This window comes from Acromyrmex echinatior, chromosome 7 (assembly GCF_024713525.1).
Source record: "Acromyrmex echinatior isolate Ae372 chromosome 7, ASM2471352v2, whole genome shotgun sequence".
Taxonomy (NCBI): Eukaryota; Metazoa; Arthropoda; class Insecta; order Hymenoptera; family Formicidae; genus Acromyrmex; species Acromyrmex echinatior.
This window is the reverse complement of record NC_141858.1, coordinates 14,528,903-14,551,269: the sequence shown is the minus strand read 5'-3', so window position 1 is coordinate 14,551,269 and position 22,367 is coordinate 14,528,903.

Genomic DNA, 22,367 nt, shown 5'->3' with positions numbered 1-22,367 from the left:
TTAACCGTCTGTGCTAAAACTAATCAGTCGGAATGTACTTTTCGGACAAAATTGCATTTTCCATGTTTTGCACGTCATGATTAAAAATATCTTTCACGCATATTATATTAACGTTGATAATTTTTCTCTTATAGATCTCTCATTTTTCTTTGCATTAAATTTATAAGGAAAATATTTTCACGTTAAGATTTTAAATGAATGTATCAAATAGCGCATAAATAAAAATGTAAATCTAAATATATTTCTTTAAAATTTCAAACTAAAATTTATTTTTACATTTGGAACACAACACGTAATGGAAATAGATAGAATACTGTGAAATTGGATTCGGTAAAAATATATTCTAATATATTATTAATAATTGTTTATTATCAACGTTTTAATATCATGATGTTATCCATACATGTGATATTAAATAAATTATATAAATCATACGTGGCACTCCGATTTGAAATCTACATTTTATATACATTGTAATGACTGACAACGGTGGTAAAAAATATTAACAGCAAATCTAATCTGTAAATGAAACTTTATTTTCAGATTATTAATTTGTGTCCTGTTTTATATTATAACACGAACTAAAAGAGATAAAAGTATGTATAATAAATGATATATTTCTGTATGATATTCACAATTTGTTTTCTTATATAAATTTCAGAATAATTGTAAGCAATTTACTGCGAATAACTCAGAACGAAAGAAATTTCATTTAATTTAGATACAATCAAGGTTTCTTGTTAAAGAAAGATCAATTCCAGATTAGTCGATAAGCTTATAAATGAAAGATAGTTTGTTAGACTTGAGACATCTATACAGTTCATTCTACAGATTTTAATAAGTTACACGTGCGGTTGTAATATTTAAAAATATATCTAAAATATTAGGTGTTGGAATTAATTCGTAGCGTTTTTAATGAAAGAATGTTATTTATTTCACATGAGCATTAAAAAATACATTAATGAAAGTACTTCCCATCACTTGTAAAACGCTACGAATTAATTCCAACACCTAATATTTATATATTTCTTTCCGTTCAAGTCGTTATGTCGCGGAGATTTTTAAATAAAACATCACAAAAACGATGATAAAACTCGACAAGTTTGCGAAATTCTTTATTAGACTGATAAAATATCAGAATCGATATCATAATCCCGTTGGCAATAACAACCGGAGAGAAGACAAACAGAAACTTTTCTACAAGAAGGAATATAGTATATTAGCTTCGGCGATCACGTCACAAAAGTTATTGCGATACAATGACAATCTTTATAAATGATTCAAACGGGCGTAGAATTGTCAGGAGTTGTGTGACATTGTTCAACCGTTCGGGGACACGAGTCCCTTCTTTGCCTCTCTTTCTCCACCCTCCCCAAACAAAGGACTTTTTGACACGCAAAATTAACCAAAAGAAAGGAGAATAAAAAAAGGGATGTGACTGGAAAAGGGATGAATGTGTGTGGTCTCGGCGAACAATATTGCACAACGAGAAGCCGAGGAGAGAATGAGAGCGTCGCAGCATCTCGATGAGACGAGACGCGAAAGCGAAAGGAGATTCTCTCTCTCTCTCTCTCTCTCTCTCTCTCTCGCTCTCTCTCTCTTCTCTTTCTCCTCTCTCTCCTCTCTCTCTCCCTCATTATAAGGATAGTCGTGCGCAGCGCAGGAAGGAGATCCCAGAAAGCAAAAGGAGGGTCTCCAAGATGTCGTGACAGTGAGGGGTCGAATATATCGTTCCACGAGCCACTGCAACAGATATAACGGGTACGGACGGGGGTCCGGAGCTGCCGACGCGAGACCCGAGCGATGAAGGTGAATTATACATGACGTAGAACACAATCGCCCCTCTCTCGCCGCGGCCCCGTCTCACGGCCCTACCCGAAAACCACCCCCAAACCGGCTTCCGCCAAACTGCCCGTACAAATGCCGACACTCGGGGATACCTCCTGATGTCCGCTGTCGCCCGGCCTGTCGCTCGTCGTTCCACTGAACGCGAGTGTCTTCGATTCTCTGGCCGAAAATCAGAGATCGCGGAGAACATCACGTATGAACGCGATTGACTTCGTCTGTCTGTCGGTCATAAGTCAATGGATCGTATCTACATCTTTATTTAATGTTACTGTTCTATCCGAAATTACATTTATTTAAAATAAGTCGTGTTGTATCGAGGCAAAAAATCCTAAATTTTCAATAAATTTTATTCGAATCTGTTAGCCGACCATCAATACGTACGTTGTTACAACTTTATGACTTTAATACATTTAAATTATCTTTCTTCGTAAAGAATTTATTTTTTTTTAAATTTATTTTATGTTTTTTCCAAAAAACCAAACGGTTCGAATTTAAATATTTATTGCGATTTTTATTATAATAACTGTGAAACATGAAAAAAACTGGCTCGAATATTATCTGATAATTTCTGTCCATTTTACACAACAGTTTCTTGATTTCATATTTAAGCGGAAGAGTTGATGCGACAAGACGGTTCTTCGTATTTTTACGAGAGTGTTAATGGCGTCGAAAGACCCTCTCGCCTCAACGAGAATCTACCCTCACTTCTTCGCTCGTCCCGTAATTGAAAAAATATGAACTTTTTTGTCGCCGCAGGAGAGTACTTTCTACCACCCTCTTTGCTTACCGCTGTCTTAGTTGGCACGTTATTATAAAACATCGTAGCGCTCCGTAGGCAAAAAATTAAGACCAATTTCGCCGAGAGAAGAAAATTGATTTAAACAGAATTACGTGATGTGATATAAAGAAATCGAAATAATATTACTGATTGTTAGATTCATAAAATTAAATGCATGATTGTTTTACATTTCCCAAAATACATATATATTATATAATTTTTATAGAGAATGTCTCATAAAATATTCCTGGAAAAGTTACGGCATCTTAACAAAAAAAACTGTCTTAACTAAAATTTTTATTTCTATTTTTATTTATACGAAATGTTCAGTAAACTGCACAAGAAGTTATAAAAACAAATAAAAAGCGTAAAATAAATATTTTAATTGCTTATATAATAGTAGTTTTCGAGAAAAAAGTTACGTTTTTTTGTTTGTTTTTTTTCCGAAGAATAATCTCCTTATTGATTTTACCACGTTTTAGTGGACGCCCTGTATAAATAAATAATTGCTTTAATAGATTTTGTTTTACAAATAGTTAAAAATGGAAAGCTTTTTGTACAAATCAAAAACGATAGATATAAATAACAAAATCTTATTTTATAGTCTCTAAGCTTTTATAACAGAATTTATACACAAAACTCAATTATCTATCATATCTATAAAAAAATAATTCAATATTAAAAATAAAAAAATTGTGTAAGAAGATGATAAGAAAATCTAAATAAGTTTTTGCCAAAAACGTCTAAAAAAATGTATATCTACATCTATTTGTATTTACATGAAGTATAGCTTATTTAAATATTTATAGAGACACCTACTGTATATATTTCTTATTATTCTTTTTAAATCTATATGTTAATGAATTACAATCATATTATAAATACGCATTATAAATACGCGGTATATTACAAGCATTTATTTTACTGGATTGTAGATCAATACTTAATTTTTTTTCTTAATAATAATTACCTAATTAATGAATACTTCATTATTTATTAAAAACTAACGCGAATGTGTTTCTTAATTTCATGAGCTGACCACATTAAACATTCGACAAACTTACTTATTTTTCTGTACGCAATTTCCTAAGGTGTTACCCCTTACGCCTCTATAATAATTACCAAGAATTGTTAACGTTAATCCGCGAGCCCAATTGCCAGTAGCGGTTGAAAGACGCCATCGTAGGTAAAAACAAGAGCTCGTCTCCGCTAATCAAAGTGTTTGCCTTCGCTTAATCCTAGCTTAGCGGAGACTTAAATATTCCTTGTAAACTCCCGGCCAACGTCGGGGATTACTAAATGGGAGCAGCGCGAAGGGGTCTTGTCTTCGACTTAGCTAGAAAGTGCCAAGCTTGACTGTAATAGGATAAGACCGGAGAGAGGAGTTTTCTCCGACGACGGTGTACGCTTCAAAGCGTATAATGTATCGACGAGGAAAACCTCCACCTCTCCGCCCGCCGTTTCTCCCAATGTCGCAGCTTAACGGTCTAAAGCCTCGTTCACTCGGTTTTGTCCCGTAATGATCTACAAGAGATTCTAATTGTCGTATTATCGCCTATCTAATGTCGTACATCGCCTGGTACCAATTTGATACCTATTTATAGCTAATTTCTTAACTTAATTTCTATTATGGGAGTAAGGAGTTCCGAGCAAAATAAGACGTACTCATCGGAAAACAAATAGACTGTCTGCATGTATTATAATAACATATAATACCACGTGTCTATGTAGAAAATTACTTATCCACGATACGCATCAATTCGACCCAAAAATCATACAATTGCAAAGTCAGATAATTAAGATTATGTTCATCGTCAGGAAGTTTTCTTCACTTTAAGAGCAACCATTCTCTGCGTATCCTATCAAAGAGGGAAGACATGTAACACGCATTAAGTGCACAAGAGCATGCGAGTCGCAATAGAGCATCCGCATGCCTCCTCGTGTATACTCGCGCGTGTATACACACATGTGTAATGTACTACAGGGTTATACTTGGGTCATGCACACGCCTACCAGTAGCGTGGCAGCGTACTTATATCCATTGTTACGATACACACACAACAACGCGGAACACCCTATTGCGCTGAAGTGCCTTGTCGCACCACGTCGCAACGTCGCGCCGGGCAACACATACGTTAAGAGACCAAGGAGAAGTATGCATGTTTTGAGAGAGCGGTATTATATCGAGCATAAAGAGCGGCCGCGTCCCAAGAGGATGTGCAGCGTGTACGTGCTCGTATGCTTTATTCGACCCCCGACTAGAAACGAAAAACTCCCTTCTCTCTCTCTCTCTCTCTCTCTCTGTCTGTCTGTTTGTCTTTTTCTCGGTGACCCTCTCGATTCACCCTATTTTCATCACATACGTCTCCCTTGGTATCTATGTGCCATCATATCCTCCCATTTCCTTCTTTCTCTTCATGTCTATTCTCTCTATTTATCTCTCTCTTTTCTTTCTCGCTTCAGTAATATGAGATGAGACTGAACAGGTTGATAATCTCCGTATAATGCAAAAACTCATACTGCATCCTGCATCAGGTCTCTTAACCCTATATTTTTCTAATTATTTCTTCTGTTGTCTTATTAACACGTTTTCTCTTTCTCTCTTTATCTCCTCCCTCTTCCTAATAACACACAGAAACACACACATACACACACACAAACACACATAAACACATACATCTCGCGATCGAGTGGATATCTAAAAAGTATTTCCTTAGCATTATTGTTAAAAGAATTGCAATCAATGGAATCATATCAATGGTTTATAATATTCTAATCGATATGACAAGTTTCGTTTCGGTGGAATCAAACGTCAAAAGTTACTTGACGTTGCGACGGGCTATCGATATTCGCTTGCGATAGGTAGCAGAATAAAAGTGATTAAACGCTTTTGATTTGGATCGAAATTTAGCCGCTCAAAGCTAGCTTAAAACTATCCGCGTCTAATTCAACGTCATAGTAATTATTACACAAAAGACGATATTTTAAAAATGTACCGTCTCTTAACATGAATAAAATTTAGATGTCTGAAGAGAAGATTGTTCTTTATTCCAAACTCTTGTACATCTTTAATGAACAGAATTGAAATGTCAACTGGCAATGCGACGAAAATTTTGCGACTACGTGTCAAAATAAAATCAACTCGTCGCAACTCGTGGATACTCGCGGATTACGTGTGTAAACCTCGTAGGAATGGTCAAACGAAGCAACGTCGGTTTACCCAGGGAATTACTGCGCGGACCAGGCAGCCGATACTCTTAAAAGGTTAATGCGTTTCTTTTCTAGGTAGTGACGTGACATTAGAAGAAGGAAAGCTACGTTGCTCGGTCTCTGGACTTGGCTTGCGGGCAGCACCAACCTGGCTTGGTCCGTGTACTCTATTCGATGTCGGTGTAGATCGAATATAGTCGACTGGTGATCCGTTGGTTGCAGGACTAGCAACCATGATTCTTTTTCTACTTCCGTCTCCTCAAGTCCTCCTGGGCTGGCTGGCCTACCCATTCTACCCACCTATCCGCTCGTCTTTTCCGTTGCTTGTCCCCCTTCAAGTTTGCGTGGATCCCTTTCGACTTCTACTTGTCTCCTTTACCTCCGCCGCCCCTCGATTTGCGCGGTTCTTCCAGACTGGCTCTTGTCGCTCCACCTACCACCCGCTGTCGTCTCTATGCGCGACATTAAGTGCTCTGCTTTGATTTCTGTCGACGACCGAACACGGCAAATTCCTATTGACCCCGTCTGCCGTCTCCCGTTATCGCGTTAAATTAGTCGGTAGTAATGATTATCGACTATCTTTCTCTTTCTCTCTTTCATCGCGCCTCGTTCTTTATGTCGTATCTCGTACTCGGATGCAATGAAATCCTTTGCTTTAAGTATGTGTAGTATCGTTAAAAAGTTTAGAAACGTACACTTTAGATATATCTCGATACCTATAATGTTCAAAGCTCATTTATAAAAAGCAATCTTCATCAATCCTTAAAATTCAATGACATGACAATTGAAATATATATATCGAGGCGAAAAGTCGTGTAAGAGAAGCAAGTGCGTATATAAACTGATGATATTTCCAAAAGCGTAATAGATGGTATCGGTAAAGGAACCTCATATACAAATCTGTGAGAGTTAAGAAGAAGACCGAGCATAACGGTACTGCGTGACAGTGTCTCCTAAATATTCAAGCGGGGCAGGTACCTAAAACTTGGCAGCTTTATCTCGGCATTACTCGAAAATTTATTCATATATAATGAACAGTTGAATAATGTAGGAGGTTAACCCCTTGTTCTGCGCCTACAAAGCCTACGCGAGGAAACTGGGAACTCCGAATATTGCGAGGAGGAGATGGAAGAGTAAGAAGTAACAAACGCGGTACCAGATTATATTTAACAGCCCGGATGGGGTCTTCAGATTGGGGGAGAAATGTATTTTCCATGGAATTATGTGGGGATACAGTAGAATTAAGTGTACCATATTTGATTATTACCCTTTTAATCTGACTGCACACCAGTGGCGAATCTCTCTCGTAATAGATACTCCCGCGTAATTGCACGTTTCATTATCGATATATGTGTATAATACATAATATCTTTAACGTAAATTCAACTTTCTGCAATGTAACATATAAATGGTAAACCGCGTTTTTAAAGTCGAATATCTGTACAGAACGAAAATTTTCAAGATATATATACCTGTCTTATCGATGAGCATATATTTTGTCGACGTAGAAAATATTTTGGATTTAGTTCAAAGACGACCGCATCAGGAAAACGTCTTTGCATCTTACATAATACACTATTAAGTCCATAATAGAATAGAAAAGGGCGCTGAAATAAATCCGTTTCCAATACTCTTTGTAATTTGAGATGATCGGCTTGGCGTAGCCGTATGGGACTCCCGGCTACTCTGATATGTGTCACCAAGAAGTAGCGCTGATCTGTGATGTGATCCGGTGGGTGAAAAAGGTTGCGAGAAGATCAGATCAAATGGATTACGGAGGAGAGAAAGTAAGAGAAAATGTCCCTCTCGAAGAAGAAGAAGAAGAAGAAGAACGTAACTTTGTCGACAGTGATCCACCATGCGTTTAAGGCCCGTATTTATAGTCGCGTTTCTCTATTCCAAAACAACTTAGCCGAATCTTGCGATAAGATGCAGTCTGATAAATAGATCTGGAGAATCAATTTTTTTATTCGCTGCATTACATTTGCAATCGCGACTCAATTTAGAAACTTAGATAAAATTTCTCTTGAGATGTCCTAGTCTTGTTTTTCGCCATTCAATAATCAATTCTTTAAAAAAAATTATCATGTATATACATTAATAATTCTTGAATTTTGTAACATTTCTCCAGAGGTGAAAAGGAGCACGATTACTTACGTGAAACTCGAACTGAGTCAAATGCATTTTTTAAGTTTAAATTAAAATGAAAATATTTAAATGTATGAAATGAACTTTAAGTGGCGTCGCGATTATACATTTACAAATTAAAAAGTGGCATTTGTGCATATTATTAGCGATTTATTAAAATCTTTTTGAGCATCTCTATTTGAGATTTATTTATTTAATTTGTAACATTCATGTGTGTCGTGTATGATATAAAGTTTTGAATTTTTTTTTTTCCTTTTATTTTCGTGATCGCATTTCGATGGAATTCACAATGTACAATGATAAAGTACATGTTGCGTTTGATTAACGTCGGAAATGTCGTGTAAAGCCCCGTGCAATTATTTTATTCTGGTGATTAATACGCGCCATCGTAATTAGCAGTTTTCGCGAGAGTTATAAGTATAAAAATGAATATGAGAGAAAGAAGAGGCCTAGGAAGCATTGAGCGACAATAATTTTACGTGTGCAGTAATCATAATTTATCCTTCCTAAATGTTAATTATTCTAGACATTATTATAAATCATATATATTTCTGTTTTGTAATTAAATGTAGTTCCTACTTTGTCCACAACCTTGGTTTAAGAAAACGTAAGCTTTAAGAAGTCGTAGGTTATAAGAAATTGACCAATCAGTCGATTATTTTTCTCATATTCAACTGATTAGTCAATATCTTAAGGCTTTACGGCTTACGGCCTCTTAAAGCAAGGTTGTGGACAAGATTATATCCAACACGATCAATCCGTTGCTGAACATCGTATCAATGAATAGTAATTTTTTAACTTTATTAAAATAATATATTTGCATGATAATAAATAATACATATTTTTCGCAATAAGTTTATTACAATTAATTTTAAGATTAAATTTGGGAAATTTGCGGGGGATTATTAATATTTCAAATTGATTGCGTTGAAAATTTGACAACCATATCAGCACGCAATTACCATTTCTGAAATTAATTCATTTAAATGAATATATAATAATTCAACATCTTAATATTCAGATCGTAGTGGCGCTTCGTATTTAAAGTAATATATTTTTATAATATATTATAAATTTATGATAATTTGTATTATTTACGAAAAGTATTGACATATCAAATATCAATATCAAATATCAATAATATCACAAAAATCTTTTAGCAAATCTGGCTTTATGAAATGATCGGGAACCGTAAAACCTTCAAAGTGATAAAGTATATGTCGAAGAAAAGAACGGCGAATAATGCACACTTTCGGCATAATAATGGTACCTGGCTCATCCTACGCTATATAGGAACTTCAGATATAATGGTCGGGGTGGAGTGTAGAGAGGAGCGGGCTGAGAGGAGAGATCGGCGAGATAGTGCTTGCTAATGGAGGCGCATTGCTCCCGTCAAATATACGTCTACTTATCAGCTTAATACTCACGCACGTAAAACAGCAGAAATAGCGGAAGCAAAAAGGACCACGCAATATGCGTTAATACAGAGAAAGACCGGTGCATTGTCAGTATTCCTGCGACGTAAAATGTATAGTGCTTATTCTTCCACGAAATTAAATTATTCTTTTATCAAAATTATTGGCATAATCGGTAGTTGGAAAACTCAATCAAAGTTGCTTGAATTTCGTATTTATCCTCATAATTACGTTTCTTTTTATTTTTTCAAATTTATAATTGAATTATAATTGAAAAAGTTTAAAATCAAAGTGTGTGAAAAAAACTAAAACTAATATTAATAAATTTAATTTTTTTCAATGCTATCATAAGAAAATATATTTAATTAATTGCGTTCAAATTAACACTAATAATCAGGAATATTATTTCCTATGGTCTAAACTCAATAAAATTATGATTGAAAGCAAAAGATTTAGTGTATTTGTCAAATAAACTTAGAATAAAATAACGCAATTTTAAAATAATTCTTATTCATCGAAAAATTATCATCGTTCATTTGAATTCTATAGTCTTTTAATTTTGAAAATTTTTCAATCTTTAAAACTCGAATCGGTAATCCTACTTAGACAGAACTTAATAAAAAAATAATAAACTTTTGCGTCAACTTGATGTACCCATTATTCAATCGATTCAAGAATGCAATCAATAATCGTTTACGAATCAATGTTTTACAGTCGATTCTCGATAATCTGGTAGTCCATCGACCTACCGCAGACGAAACCTTTGAGATCGCGAATGTACGAAAGAGAGAGAGAAGAAGAAGAAGCTAGATCAAAGACCGACAGAAAGAGAGATAAAGAAAGAGGAAAAGGGTGGGAGGGAAAGAAGGAAGGAGGGAGGGAGGAAGAGAAAGAGAGAGAGAGAGAAAAGAGTATAAGAGGGATTGAGGGAGGAGCGAGGGAGGGCAACGCGCATGAGAGAGATAACTGGTGTACGGATGCTGCGTGCTTCTCCATTTTGTCTTAACGCGGTGTATGCGGTTGCTAGGCAACAGCCCTTACGCTCCATTCATATATAATTCAACAGCCAATGCGGGCCACGCGGGCCCGCACCCTCGCTCAGTCATTCGGCTTCGCGCTGCTCCGAAACGGCGGCTGAAACAGTGGCACGGTGCTTATAAAGCGCGCGCACGCGAAAGCCTTCGAAAGGCTTTCGCGTGCACGCATATTTCGCGACCGCCGCCGCTTCTTTCCCCTTTTTCTCCTACGCCGACCCTCACCAGTGATCCCACCGCGGTCGCTCCTATGTTCTCCATCCGACGTTTGGTACGGTTGTCTCGTTATTAGCTTGGGTCATACCATACCAAAAGAAATATTTTTTAAAAGAAACATTTTAGTAGGAAAAAACGGAAAGTCCTCTCTCTCTCTCTCTTGTAAATATACTCGACTTCATTGAAGAATCTCATAATTTTCAATGAGACTACCAGAAATCTTAATTGACCGTTTTTAACGGTCTGTTCCTTTTTACGTCAACGATTATATTTTTCTCGTCAATGACGAGCAGTTTTAATTCCTATTAATAGTTAATTAAAGATGTTAATAATAATAATAATAAATGAAAATTAAAAGATATTAATTAAAAAAGATTGACTGAAATGTATTAACTCAGCTTCCCTGTTAATACGTAAATATTTTATAGTGTTACGATAATTGCACGAAAACCTTAATATCTAGTTTTAGTTTTAACGTAACTTTACATATACTTTATACGATTAATCTTCTTATATTCATTGGTACATTAGCAAATGAAGAAACAATTATCAAAAAGTAAATGACATTTAAAAGTACTGATTGACATTTACAGGATAATAAATTAATGACGCGTTGTAATACATAGCAATTTTGACGCGGCAATCGACGGCTTAATAACGTTGAATATCGTAGCAGGTTACGATATCCGTTATCGCAACCAACACGTTAAAATTACAAAATTCAACAGTAAAAATAATTTTTATAAAACAAATATGTTTATTTTTACTAAATCTAGTTGAAATTTATTTTTTTTAAATTATATATTTCTATACTTTTAAGTAAAAATTTTTTTATTTTTTTATTTTATTTTCTTACTTTTAAGTAAAAATTGAATAAAGTAAACATTATTCACAATAACTGTTTATAAATAGGTTTAATAAAAAACGTTAAAACTAGTCAAGACACAAAGAATTTTTAAAAAAAAAAAAGATTAATACAAATTGATATATTGTTATAAAAATAAAAATTTAAAAACGAACAACAATTTTTTTAAAGAGAAAAGATAAATGAATAAAGATAAATTTGCGATAAAAAATGGACAGCAAAAACACAACATTTTAATTTTGATAAACTATTCTGCTTGGCTGTATGATGCTGTATTACGTTAAAATGCTACATCTCAATGATTAATGATTTTTCATGATCACTTTATACATATCAACGTAATGATAATCCAGCCAGACGTGCTGCCGTGCTTTGTCAAACGAGCACTTCGACTTGCACAGTTTGCCAAGTTTTTTAACCGCTAGTTAAACGCGTTTTTTTCCGAATGTCGTTTCCGCGCCTGTAGCGTCTCTCTCTCTCTCTCTCTCTCTCTCTCTCTCTCTCTTGCACGCGCTTTCGCTCTCTCTTGTAAATAGATACGTACTTATGCTGACGCAGTTACCTTTGTAAAAACTGTGTGTGTATGTGTAAACGTATTCCCATCTTTTTTTTTCCTTTGCTCTCTCGTTTTCTCTCGCTCCTGTCCTATAGGTCCTTTGCTGACCCTTATTTTTCTCTTCCTTTACTTCTTCAACCGTGGCCGCGCGTTATTTTATTTAACGCTCGCCCTCCTTTCGCGCACGGTCTTCAATTTTTCGTCCGTTTGTGGCCGCAAGTATATCTCGAACTTGTCCGGCATCGGGGTGAACATAAACGAACGATCAATAATGAACGAGCGGAAGCCGAGGCTCGACATCATAAATCAGAAACGTTTGTCCCTTGGATTTGTGGTCTCAAAGAGCTTTCAGGTGTATCTCGCGATCGAAACGATACGATAGATCCGCGATCCTATGAACGAAGTAATTAGAATGCAGTAGCGTTAGAAATTAGTGTAACCTATTTTTCACAAAAAATCTTTCTACATGCCCTTATATTATTATATAATAATTTCACTGATCAACTGAACGATACCTTTTTTGCCTGACTTTCTAATCAATAACTGGAATTACAGTGCAATTTAGCAACCTCTCGTATAACCGTTCTAGCAATCGTAATCGTCCGTAGAAGCAGGTTCCATCGCCGCATCAAACAGATTTTTATTTATACACAGGAAATTATTGGTAATGATACTCTTTTCACGGGTACACACAGGAAGTGACATCCCGCGTGTGTCGAAAAGGACTTTAATCCGAGCGTCAACAGAGGCATTACCGCGCATCGATGGCCTCGACTCGCTGCCCATCCCTTCATATTCCCACCTCAGTTCCCTTTAACCCCGACCATTGGCTACGGGTATGGAGCCTAGCAAGCGAAGCGAGGAGTTGGCGTCCCCAGCTCGCTCGCCTCATGCGATATTCATGGTTCATTATCATAGCGAATCATGGCCCATCAGCTTTTGATTGTCCGCCAGCGTTGTTAGTCCTAACTAATGCGACTGCAGTGACCACGATGGCGAGGATGGCCGGAATGTTGTATTAGAGGATAAGCGTCATCTTTCCTTCACGATTACACTGGCAATGTGTCGTTTTGCACCGACACTAACTATGTGACTTGACGTGTGATCGTCCATTTTTCCAAATAATTCAATAAATAATTTACTAATCTTGGAACGCTTTTATACTTAAATTAATATTCTTGATAATTATTGAAGATTAAAAGTGAAAAATTTTATTTTTGTAAAAAAATGTTTTTATTTTCAATTAATTTACGTATAAGCAATAAATGTTATATTTTTGATTAGATTAACTTTCGTACATATAATAGATATCGAAGGCAAAACTTTCTCTTTTCTCGTGCAAATAGAAAAATACGTAAACAAAAGAAATAGGATATTAAATAATAATTTATTGCTTTATTCGCTCTATTATGTATCTATAATTGCTTAACTCGTAAAATATTCGTGAAAATTGAATTTTTTAAAGTAGTTTGTTAATTTAGTATTTCAAATTTCGGGATGATGTGGTTAAAACCGAGAAAAATAAAAGTTACGAAGAAAGATATTACATTTTTAATGTAACGAGAATGTTGCTACGAAATCTTCATGGAAGGCTAGAATGCAAAGTGCATCTCCATATTCGCTATCCTAATATAAATATTAATAAACATCTCATAATATTGTATGATCTGGCAAAAGATAAGTTGGCTTATATATTTATAATTCGATAAAGACATTGACTAAACTAAAAAAGAGAAGCTTTATCTTCTTTGAGATAACTTATTCACGAGTATCTATAATGTTATGTGAGTAATTCCATCTCTCTTGATATTCTGTTTCAAAACCACATTTTCCATATATGATATGACGCAGAATAAACTCCTACAGATCTGCGTATAATATATTTCATCACGGGAAGTAAAACTGTTTAAACTTGTTTCATCTAGTTGATAAAGTTTAGAATCTATATCTTTCTATGTAATGTTGTCTGTACTGATCAAATGGTTTTTAACAATTTACTATCGGCATATAAAATTTTTAACAACTTTTGTGCGTGATATAACTAAATTAATTATAACATGATCTAATATTTTAAAAATTAATTACAAAAAAAAGTTGGTAAAAACCGATAAAAAATAAGTATATAATAAATATGATAATAAATATAGTTTTCATATTATAATCTTGTAATTATAATATTCATAATGCAATTATCCGTTTTATCATTTTATCATATTTCTAAATTCTAAAGATTGCAATAGGTATAATAATTGTATAAGAAGAGAGATCACGAACTTGAAAAGCATGCGTTATTTTAAAATACAAATATTATAAAAAATGATAACGAAATATCTTGTAATCGTCAAGATCAATGATTTTAAGTAATTCTTGCAAACGAGAGAAACCGTTTTGCATACATCATCGCTGATGTACCGTGTGAAGTCGTTTGATTAGACAGCCTAACTAAGTTGGCACGCCAGGCGAACGGCAAACGGCCTTTTCCTCTCTACCTCCCATCACTGCACCTTGACTCCTGCTCGACCACAGTTTCGCATTAAGTATTCACGTTGACCCCAATTTGCGTGCAAGGAGTGTTCTAGGAAACGGAAAGCACGATGGTATGCAGATCCGAAAGAAGAAAAGCGTAAGAGCTTTTCTGGAGAAGCACTTTTATCTATTGTACAAAAACAAGAGGTAGATATCGAAAATCGTATTTGACTTTGTGGATCATTATTGGTCTTGCCTTACAATAATTAACAAATTAAATGAGAGAGAGAAATATTATACTAAATTCACCGTAGCGTCGAATCGTCAATATTTAATTGCCTTTTTCTTCCTTTTTTTTTACCTTTGCCTTTGGAGTACTGAAATTTCTTTCGTTCTCCCATTTGCACCGCTATCCTGCGTCCGGTTCGTATTAGCCTTTAATGCATTGATTTTTTAAATTCGTAATCAGCAAGTTTCTTTCTTACTTTAATATTTAAGTCTTTACAATGTTATGTTTTGATTAATATTAATTTAAGACATACTTAAAATGTTATTATAATATCATGTACGTAAACAAAATCTTTTCTCTAATTACTATTAATTTCTTTATGAATAAATTATATTGCTTACATTTTATATACTTTCTAAATATCGTGGAGTGAAATCTCACTCGAAGAGGCTGAAAATTTAAACTTGAACAAGAGTGGCCGTATTTTCACTCTTTTTTCAAGACAGACTAAATTTTCAGTCTCTTCGAGTGAGATTTCACTCCACGAGATTTAGAGAGTATATATTGTATATATAAGTGCATAAAAAATATTGATGTATTTAGAAAGTTATGTATATTTATTGTATATAATTATATATACTTGTATTTAGAAAATTATTTTTATCTGAATATGATATAACCTTTGTAATTATATAAAAATATTTCTCTCTACTGACAGAAAGGGATGTTTGTAAATAAGACATGGACATAAACTTTCTTTAAAGACAGACATAGACTTTCTTTAAATAAAATCATGAAAAGTGTCAACTCGAACTAAATGTCCCTCAAGTGAGATTAAACGCTGAGTATGAAAAACTACTTTAAATACAATCAAAGGGTAGACAACCCACTGCCAGTGCCCGTTCCCACTAGAAATGTGCTTCGAGTACTAGATCGAGTGGGATCAGCTTTTAAAATCCTAACACTTTCATACCCTCTTAAATCGGCCTAAAACTGCTCCATTATATGCAATAGTATTAATGTTATTGAACAATATTATGCATGCGTATAATGAAAGTATTTTGCAAACATGAAAAGCATTTTTGCAATACAATCGATGTTTTGTAATACAATATTGTTTAGTCACAAGCATTCTTTTATTTATTAACGCCAAATTATTTTATAGAAATAAGATCTGTATATATAAGAATCTCTACATATTTATGCATCAATGTGAATACAAATAAAAATAATATGAATCGAAACCTTTGACACGCAAATAAGTCTCATTAAAATGATTAATTATGTGATATATTTTGATTCACCTTCAAAATCATAAAAATTCGTTTTTAAAATATAGAATAATATTCACATATAAAAATAGCCAACCTAATAGTTTGAATTTAACAAATGGATCTGAATTATTAGATCATATCTATCATCCGATAAACAATAAGATTTCTGGCATTTGAATCTATAAATATACTTTCCGTGATAATTTTCGTGGCTCTAATTTACATTTTTTATATCGCCCCGTTATTGTGGCTGATTTATTTGCTTTACTTTATTTTTGGCTATAAAACAACTACACTAAGAGAAAAATGTTTTGTATTTATAACTATAACTACATATTACTATAATTGTGATTATTACTGCTATAATAATAATAACAGTAACTATGTATATAGTTCTAGCAACAAATGTATATAATTGACAATCTAAAATGACTATAATTATAATTATTATAACCATAAAATAGTTGAAATTACCTCAAAAATAATTAAAGTGGTTATAATTTTATAGTTATATTTTGGGACAACCATATTTTTTATAACTATAAAATTATAGTCACTTGAATCATTTTTAGTAATTTCAATTATTTTTATTGCTAGAACTATAGTTACTGTTATTATTATTATAGCAGTAATAATCATAATTATAGTAATATGTAATTATAGTTACAAATACAAAACATTTTTCTCTCAGTGTACGAAAGCGTACAGAGATCTTTTCGTCATATTATGAAAAATGTGTTTTGAAAATAATTATATTTATAGAATTAATATATATCGTAAAATTTTGTAACCACCGATATCGACAATAATTTTTGTTTAATATTCTTTTACGTTAAAATTTTATTTTAATGTAAAAAACATTCACATTCTGTGCAGATTAGTCTGAGATCAAAATCAAGTTACATGTCAAAACCGGATTTTCGTATTTCTGAAATACATTTTCGACAAATTTACAATGAATTTTGTAAAATATCATTAACATTTATAAGAAAGACGAAATTATGGCACGTACTAAAAGTATTATTAATGTTTAGAACTTATATAATTTATTAAACTTGTGATCCCCTAAGATAAAAAAAAACAATTTTATAAAGTTAATTTCTCGCTTACAATTATTTTATATTTTTTATTAATTTTTTCATATAAAAAAATCATCTTTTAATTATACATAAATAATAATATAGAAGTTGATATTCATTTAATATACTTTTGTATAGATAGTTTCTTTTTAAGAAAAATAAAGCATTTTACGAGTCATTGTACTATAATAAAACGGTGCTTAATCTCTCTTCCTATCATCGAAATAATAAATGTAATGAAATTTTGGTGTCTCAGAAACGCCAATGTTATTTTTGATATTCGTCTCTTCTTACGGGCGTCGGTGACGGTTCGCAAAATCCATCGTGAATTTGCCGATAGCGTGTCCCAGAAATACGAAAATCAAGTCTCGTCGTGCAGCTTGATTTCGATCGCAGGTAGACACACACAGGATGTGACAAGCACGAGAGCCGGGGGTATGTACAGCCAATCAGTGGTTTTTCCTAGACTGGCTGTCATTCAGTCAGCCAAGTGGAAGGACAGGAACGGCTTGTGGTTCGGCTTTCGCATTATTCATTATGCAGCTCACAACACGCCGTCACCTGCCACCGCAGTCCTGCATACACAGTCAGGTTGGGATTGACCACACACACGTACTACGTGTACGTACAAACGTGAACAAGGACATATATGGATGTGTGCATGCGTATCCAATAATAAGCCTATGATAAAAAATAATTGTGTCTCGACTATACAGCAAATTGTTACAAATTACAATAATAATCTCGATGTTTCGTCAAATTTTAGACTATAGCATCATCATATCCGATTTCTGATTGCTGCTTTGTTAGTTTCGTCAGTATATTGCTGATAAAATATGAAAATCTTTTGGCATCGGGAATTGATTCTCCTATTATCAGAATATTGCACAAAATGTATTAATTTGAAAAGATGGAAAATGCTTCTCTTGTATATTTAATAAAGAAATAAATATTAATAATTTAATAAGTATTAATAATTTTTTCAAAAAGCCAATATTTTGACGGGATATTTTATATTCCGTCTAAGATTAGGACTTATTAGAGTAAAATAAAAGAGAGTGTAATATGTATACATATATTACAATTTCACGTCTAATCGACGCGATGTAACGAAATGACGAGATGATACATCAATTGGAGTTTGTCAATTTTTTCCCAAAGTAGAAAGGAAGATGTGAATCGCATGAATTTAATGTACACGACAGAAGATCCGCAGTTACGACGTATATACAGAAATAATTTGGAAAGAGAGCGCGTAAAAAACGCCGCTCTGTTGACTGACAGTACCCCATCCATATACAGGCAATATGTTTATACTAGACTGATAATGAATTCATGCTTGCGTGGGGCAAGCTACTTGTGAACAGGTTGCAGGAGCATTACGGATCGGTTCGCACAGATGCTCTTTTGTCGGCAGATGAGTGAGAGCCCAAGGGATAACGTTGGATGATATCAGATCTGTCGGATCGATATAAGAATCAGGGGAATCGGGATAAAACACATTTATACACACACACACACACACACACACATGTATGTAGTGAGGTATTGCGTGAATGTGATACGCAGCCGGGAAATCCCACGGGTCCCAATGGGAAACCATCCACGGGGCTTAATGACAATTCTGGCTATTCTATATCGCTCAAACGCTCGTTTGCGCTCGTTTGTATGTACAATCATTGGTACTTAAGCATGTATACCCACAAAATGGCGACGTTAATAGTCAAAGTTAAGAGAGTGATCACAAAAATGCGTGAGTTTCTGAAATAATAGAAAAATTTCGATAAATATTACTTTGTAATAAAATTTCGGCTGACAAATTATAATCTTTAGTTGATTAATAGGCATACTAGGTACAGAATGTAAATCAAGTATAGATTTCATCCGTTGAGAAGCGGAGGCACGTAACATGAGAAGAATTTAATAAATAAAAATAAAATAGCTTTACTTATATGATGTAATAAAGAAATAGACTAAATTCGATTAATCAGTTTGATGAATCAGATCTCTAAAATATAAAATTGATAACTCTTAATTTTTTAACAGAAATGCCCAATATCTGGATAGAACCTTGTAAAATCATAATATGATCAAAATTATATCAAATCATTTTTAAAAAAATTATGTTGTTTTATACACTTTTGACGAAGATTTTGTGATGAATTCTTGACGTGATAATGATGTTTTAATTAATCATGATATAATAATTTTAAGTAACTTTTTAACTAAAAGTCACTGAAAAATCATTGTCATAAGACTTCATCATAAAAACATTGCCAAAAGTATCAAATAACATAATTTTTCTTAAAATGACTTCATTCGATGTTATCTTGATTTTAATATGATTGTGTATTTTTTTTTATTTGTAACATATTTCCATTAAAAAGCTCAATGGCTAGATTCAGTAGAAAAAATAGTTTTGCAACTGTTGTAAAATTCTTAACACGATTAGTCTTGCCCTTAGTCCCTCATTGGATCTAAACCAATCAGATTCAAAAATTTTACAACAGTTGCAAAGCTGCTTTTTCTATTGAACACAGCCATTGGCATTAAAGAGAGAAATATCATCTTAATATATTTAAAAAATCTTATTCCTCAAAAGAAATTCGAATTCGAGCTATTTCTTTATTACATCATATAGGCAAATCTATTCTGTTTTTATTTATTAAGAAAAGATTTCTCCTCTCTCTTTTCATGCTCCATGGCATCGCTCCTCGCACGCAGATCATCTTTGAAATAAAATCCCTTAGCAGAACAAGTCATTATGATATCAAAATGATGTCAAATGATGACTCCAAAATAATCATTAAAAGTCATTTTTCAATTTTCGATTCATTTTAATGTCATTTTGACGTTATTGTGACTTGTTATTGCTCTGTTTGGATCTTCTACCTGGAAAATGTATTAGGTTATTATATACGCAAGAAAAATAAAAAATACAAATACCGTACAAATACCGTATCTACGAAATACGTCGAGAAATTAATACCTTTCTAATTGGAATCCATTAAAGAGAAGGTTTTGGAAGATTATACTTCCGCGCGTGCGAAATGAAGACTATATAAAGACATAAAGGGAACAGTAGAAAAAGAAAATTCGACAGCATCGCGTACTATTGTATACGTAACGGTTATCTAGCGGGAAAATTTGTGATTGCTATTTAGTTCAATATGTGGGCGTTCTGAGTAAAGTTTCTTTATCCATGCGCCGAGTGGCAGCTCGAGGATAACTGAAGAATTTTGAATGTTCGAACGTAGGTAACATTACAATAATGGTAATGTATCGACTTGAGTTTAATGCTATATATGAAATAATTTATTGATTTTATGTTGATTAAAACGATCATGAAATATATTTCACAAAAATGTATTTCACGATGTATGATACAAATAAGAAAGTGTAATGCGTAATTTCGAAAAAGAATTATCTCCAAATATTAAAAAATTTAAATTTTTATGTTTATTTACTTTATTTAAAATTACATATGTAAACAACAAAATCTTTTCCGATTATTAACAAGAAAATTATAATATTTTAAAGTAAATTTAGATCTTCGTAAGTCGTATGCAAGTCCTGCAATTATTGACAAAGAGTTCTTGTGTAGATAGAGCGGATTTGAAAAGTTCTCTATCATTTTGAAATTTTCGCAATAATTAATAAGATATTATGATATTAATTACTAAAAATCGCCGAATATTGATCTTGAATAATTTTTTACTCAAATATTATCAACTTTACAAAAAAACAGCAGGAAACAAAAATTGTTTATTTATTTCTTATGACCTCTAAGAATGTTTTCAGAATTTTTCAGGATTTTTTTTTACTTATTTTTTTTAACTTTTTAGTATTGTATATTTTTATATATATTGGCAACTATTTTTACCAACATGAGAAAATACGATATTAAAAAATTCTGAAAAAATTCTTAAAATTTCTATAAGAAAAAAATTAATAATTTTTGTCATTAGTTATTTTTCCGTAAAGCTTATATTACAGTACTCGAGTAAAAAATTAGTAAAAATCAATATTCGGTAATTTTTAATAATTAATACATCCTATTATTTGCGAAAATTGCAAAATGGTAGAGAACTTTTCGATTGAACAATTTAGTTTACTCTGTTCTATCTACACAAGAGCGCTTTGTCAATAATTGCAGAACATTCTGTACATTTGTAGTCATTAATATAATATAGCATTTAATTTCTCACAAATAAAGATTTATTTTATAATCACTGATTCAAATCGTCGGTGTTCAAATAATGTAAAATTGCCATCGGCAAAAATATTCTTTCTAGCAATACGGCTAGAAAGCTAGCAAATATAATATGTCGCATAATCGCAGAGAAGAACGGAAATGAAAGCGAATAAAAGTATACAATATATGAAGATACATACGATATGCCGATTCTGTTCCAGATGTTCTTTCCAAAAAAACAGCAGCTTCAAATGCGCGAAATCACGATTCAAGACTCGCCGAGGCATACTTGCAACAAGTTAACCGCCATTACTAACTGCTATTACCGCAATCACAATATTCGTAGCATGATATCGTGTACGTTTTAAATAATACTGCAATTATGAGAAATATACGATACTTTTACGAAAGACACTTGTGATAATTACTCGCGCGTAAGATTTATATTTTACGATAACAATTCGTGAGAAAAACATAAGAAGCGATTCAAACGCGATGCACGTATACCGTTGTCCGCGTCGTAAGTAACTGTCCGCGGTTCGAGTTTCTGCCGAAAAGATCTTGCGATTCTCGAAGTACTGACGCCATCGACGCGCGGCGAACTTCACGCGGTACGCTACTCAAATAAACAGTAAATACAGAATCGAATCGCTGTAATTAAAATATTCTCCAAATACTTACTCCAGCTTTACAGAGTAAGTTATTTAACGAATAATATTATGAAAAATATATAAATAACTATTGAAAATAATCGAAATAGTAAATGTTTAGTAAATAAGAAGTGCGTTTAATTATAAAACGAAAACACATACTTGCAATGACATCGATCGTACAGCCGTTGCTTTTTCGATGTACTATCGAATGCGAAACGGATTATGAACGACGCGACGCCAAGTCGATTCCGAAATGCTGATCATTGCATTACAACAAACGTCAGTTTTAACGAAATATTCGCGATTAGCTTTCGCGCACGATCACTTTGAACGGTAACAATCGCGAGACATTCGGGACAATTTGAGGATTCTACACGACTGCATCGTATCGCTTCTCGCGC